Genomic DNA, 5,290 nt, shown 5'->3' on the forward strand with positions numbered 1-5,290 from the left:
GGAAAGCCAGGTCTACTTTTTTAGGATATTGATAATGAATACTCTTAAATGTCTGCCCACATGACAAAATACTACAGTTTACTATAGAATAGTACAATACTTACTATAGAATTATAACGGAAACTGTAGTATACTGTAGAATCTGTATACTGTAGGATCCATCGATCATGTATATTGTAGTACTTACTATAGGATGTTGTAGTATACTGTAGAATACTATAGTAAATACTACAGTGCTATCTGCAAAAAAACTGTACTAAATACTACAATAAGGTCTGCAAAAACACTGCACTTTTAAATAGTAAATACTACAGTGTTTAATTTGCATATACTCTGCCAATTCCCCTCCCCCATATCGCAGTTTGAGCCACCAACAAGTGAGAAACCTACATGCTATGTATAGACCATATATTGTGTTCCCTACAGATTATAGAAAAGGGCAGAAGCTCTCAACTATCTGTTCCGACCCCAGTCCTATCTACCTACAGGTTATGAAAAATGTGTTCTTTTAGTATTTCTCCAGTAGGTTTCCTGAAGAAGAAAGCCTCCACTTCTATGTCAAAGATAATAAAACAAAAACACTACAGTAAATACTACAGTATACTACAATACACAAAAACACTACATTAATTACCATAGTATATTCTACAGTTGTCTTTTACCACAGTATTTATACCATAGTTAACTGTAAATACTACAGTATACTACAGTAAATACTACAGTATCCACTGTAGTGTTTTTGCAGACTACAGTGAATACTACAGTAAATTCTGCAAGAACACTACACTGAATACTATAGTATTTTTTCATGTGGGTAGTGAAGTGTTATAATAACAGTCAGCCCTAGGATTCAAACCCACTTCTCTAACCTCTGTTAAGAGGTTACATTCCATCACTATCCCTAAGCTCAACATGAATAAAAAGGAATAAATCAAAGTTAGCGGGATTGCAGAAGATCACTTGTACGAAAAACAGTCTCTGTTTCTGGGGCTTTTACAGAGCAGCTTTAATCTGTTAAATGTCACCATTGTCTGTATATTGCACATTGTCTGTCACCATTATAGTGGTAGCCAACACACTTCAATGCAAAAGATCCACTGTCTGTTCACCTGTTCTACTATACTACTACTATTCTACTATATGTTATAAACCTAGCTCCCTTTCGGATGCATAGAGCAAAACATTTAAATGATAATAGCCTATCTAATAGGCCCAATTAAATGAGAGATGCTCATGGTAATTTGTTATATGGCTACTTCAGGAATATGAACTCATCGTAGCCAGAAAAGGTGCAATGGTTATGATATACACTGAATTTACAAAACATTAAGAACACCTTCCTAATATCAAGTTGCACTCCCCGTTTTGCCCTCAGAACAGCCTCACTTCGGGGACACATGGACTCTACAAGGTGTCGAAAATGTTCCCCGGGATGCTGGCCCATGTTGACTCCAATCCTTCCCATCCTTCCATACCAGTGTGTCAAGTTGGCTGGATGTCTTTTGGGTGGTGACCCATTTTTGATACATGGGAAACTGTTGAGCTTGAAAAACCCAGCAGCATTGCAGTTCTGGCTAACCTAGACTCAGAGCATTTCGTATTATTCTGTACGTAAATCTGTACGTAGACCCTCCATTTCATATGATATGTTACGTTTCGTATGGTATGTATTAATTTGTGGATGTCCATCATTTATTTCATATGATTTGTTACGAATTACAATTTGTATGGTATTTTACGAATTTGCAAATAGTTAGCATGTTAGCTAACTCTTCCCCTAACCATAACCTTAACCCTTCCCCTAGCCCTAACCTTAACCCTTTAACCTAGCCATCTAGCTAATGTTAGCCACAACATATTGGAATTCGTAACATATCACACATTTTTAAAGTACATAACATATTTAGCAAAGTAGCTAAAAAGTAGTAAGTAGTTGAAAAGTTGCTAATTAGCTAAAATACTAAAGTTGTCCATGACGAGATTTGAACACACAACCTTTGGATTGCTAGATCAAATTATATGCCCACCCACCTTTTGTTTTTGCCTTAGGTAGCCTTTTGTCTTAAGAATTTAAAATGGATTCCATTGAGATCGTATCACTGGCTGACACACAACACCCCATAATGTCAAAGTGGAAGTGTGTTTTTAGAATTTTTCTTTTACAAATAAATGAAAAATGAAAAGCTGTAACATCTTGAGTCAATAAGTATTCAACTCCTTTGTTATTGCAAGCCTATATCAATTCAGGAATAAAAATATGCTTAATTAACAGGATTTTTAAATGACTTTCTGTACCCCACACATACAATTATCTGTAAGTGGCTGCATCATGATATGGGCATGCTTGTCATTGGCAAGAACTAGGGAGACATTTTCACAGGGTGCAACTTCGGTTTTAGAAGTGGGAGGGGGGAATTAAAAAAAAATCCAGTTGGATAAACACGCCAAACAGCCTACCCGACCGCTCGGAGACGTCCGCATGGTCCTAAAGCACACCGTTGCTTTGTTTTGTATCACATTCTAATGATAAAACTGTGAGGGAGAAAAATGCAATTTCAGAATATCCCCGCGTCCCCAGTGAAAGTTACGCCCCTGTTATTTTAGGATAAATAGCAGAGCTAAGCACAGGCAAAATCCTGGAGTTAAACCTGGTTCAGTCTGCTTTCCAACAGACACTGGGAGACAGATTCACCTTTCAGCAGGACAATAACCTAAAACACAAGGGCAAATATACACTGGAGTTGCTTACCAAGACGACATTGGTCGAGTTACAGTTTTGACTTAAATCAGCTTGAAAATCTATGCCAACACTTTAAAATGGCTGTCTAGCAATGATAAACAACAAACTTGACAGAACTTTAAGATTTTTTCAATAATGTGCAAATATTGTACAATCCAGGTGTGCAAAGCTCGTAGAGTCTTACCCAGAAAGGCCCACAGCTGTAATCGCTGCCAAAGGTGATTCTAACATGTATTTAGTCAGGGGGTTGAACACTGTAGTTCAGAGATATATGTGTGTGTGTGTGTGTGTGTGTGTGTGTGTGTGTGTGTGTGTGTGTGTGTGTGTGTGTGTGAGAGTTTACATACTGTATCCTATCTTCATCTGAACAGACAATGTGTTGGAAGGAGCTAGTAATTGGTTGCCGGGCTCCATGTCAAGTTGCCTCACTTCAGTTTACTTATGGCACTGCCTACTCCTGATGATTTGTTTTTCAAATCATAGGAGCAAAAAATATTTAGCTTTATCTGGGACGCTAAACCAGACAAAATAAAGTGTTCCTATCTATATAATGAATACGAATTGGGTGGGTTGAGATTATTACATTTTAAAAGCACTAAACCTCTCTCTAAAAGCTTCACTTATTCAAAAGTTTTACTTGAACCCTAAATGGTTCTCAAGTAGATTACTAAGAAAACCTCGTCCATTGTTTAAAAATGGCCTTTTTGTCTTTGTGCAGATTGCCGTGTCTCATTTTCGATTAATTTCAAACAAGCATTGCAGAGCTGGCTACAATTTCAAATTTATCCCCCGGAAAAGATAAAACAAATATTACAACAAATATTATGGCTCAAAATTATGGCTCAAAACTCAAATGTGCTGGTTGATAAAATACCTGTATTTATGGGAAAGATGTTTGAAAAGGGTATTTTGTTCTTAAATTATATTGTAAATTGGAATGGTAGAGTTATGTCTTTCATGGAGTTATCAGAATTGTATGGGACGATCGGCTCAATCCAAGAGTACAACCAATTTATTACAGCATTAACCCAAAAATGGAGGAGGCAGGTGGCAGCGGGAGGAGATGGGGAACTGGTCTTTCTGCCAAATATAAAGGATCAAAACTGTCAGAGGAATAAAAATAGCATAAATATGAATGTATACCAGTTTCATTTGAGGACCAGGATGTTGACAACTGTGCCACACAGACCGCAAAATTGTTGGGAGAGAGTTTTGATGTACTGATTCCATGGTACAGGGTGTATGAGTTGATATATAAAACGATGCAAGATTCAAGACTTCGTGCTTTTCAGCTAAAATTATTATATAGAATTCTTGCCACCAACAAAATGTTGAATATTTAGGGCGCAAAATCATCAACGCTCTGCAGATTTTGTTGTGAGGATACAGAATCAATAGACAATTTATTTTGGTATTGCCCTCAGGTAGCCTGTTTCTGGTCTCAGGTTCAGGAATGGCTGAAAATGCATAACATAGATCTAAAATTGACCCTAGAAATAGTACTGTTAGGAGATCTGGAGAGACCGGGTCAGTCAATTACTAATACTGTTAGTAAAAGTATTTATCTTCAACTCACAATATGTGGATTCTGTTTGATTAGATAGATTGAAATTGTACGTTAAACATCACAGCATAGTTGAAAGATATATGTTGCACAGAAATCCGAAGAGGGTGGCCAGCAGAGATGTGTTGGGCTGAGGGAAGCTGAGGGTTGGGATGTGGAATTGGAGACAGGTGGGAGTGGAGTTGCTGGGCGGGAGATGATGATGTTCAAAGATAAAAGTATGAGAAATAAAGTCAAAATAAAACATAATAAAAAGTCTGTTTGAATGACACTGAGGGGCAGTGTTTTTACAGCTAATGCTGGTTTGCCTGAGGATGATGCAGTGCAGGTGTTTGTACACATGCATATGCACACACTCTCATTCCAATACACACATATGTAAATAGTGTCAGACATGCACTCAAACATCTTACAGTCGACCTTGCTGTTATGATTTCAGTTGTCCTTGATGTCCTTTGTTTTTTTGCATTTTTTCTGTTTTCCTTTGTCTTTTTAGTAAATTGTCTTGGTTGTTGGAGCACTGGGGGGTTTCTTGGGGGTGGGGAATGTAATACATTTCATTTATTATTATTTTTTCTTGTGGGGGGGACTGTGGGAGGGGTAGCTATTGGGGAACTTGGAGGGTTTGGGTCCCCGTTTTTGGCCTTGTGGGAGATCTGTTGACTGTATGTTTTGGATATTCAATAAAAAAAATATGTATAAAAAAAAATTGCCTCACTTCCAACGCACACACACGTAAAGTGCCTAGAGCAGCTTTTTTTGTGTTGAATTTTACCCCTTTTTCTCCCCAATTTCGTGGTATCCAATTGTTGTAGCTAATATCTTGTCTCATTGCTACAACTCCCGTACGGGCTCGGGAGAGACGAAGGTTGAATGTCATGCGTCCTCCGATACACAACCAGCCGTACTGCTTCTTAACACAGCGCGCATCCAACCCGGAAGCCAGCCGCACCAATGTGTCGTGAGCCGTACACCTGGCAACCTTG

Source organism: Oncorhynchus clarkii, chromosome 32 (assembly GCF_045791955.1).
Source record: "Oncorhynchus clarkii lewisi isolate Uvic-CL-2024 chromosome 32, UVic_Ocla_1.0, whole genome shotgun sequence".
Lineage (NCBI taxonomy): Eukaryota > Metazoa > Chordata > Actinopteri > Salmoniformes > Salmonidae > Oncorhynchus > Oncorhynchus clarkii.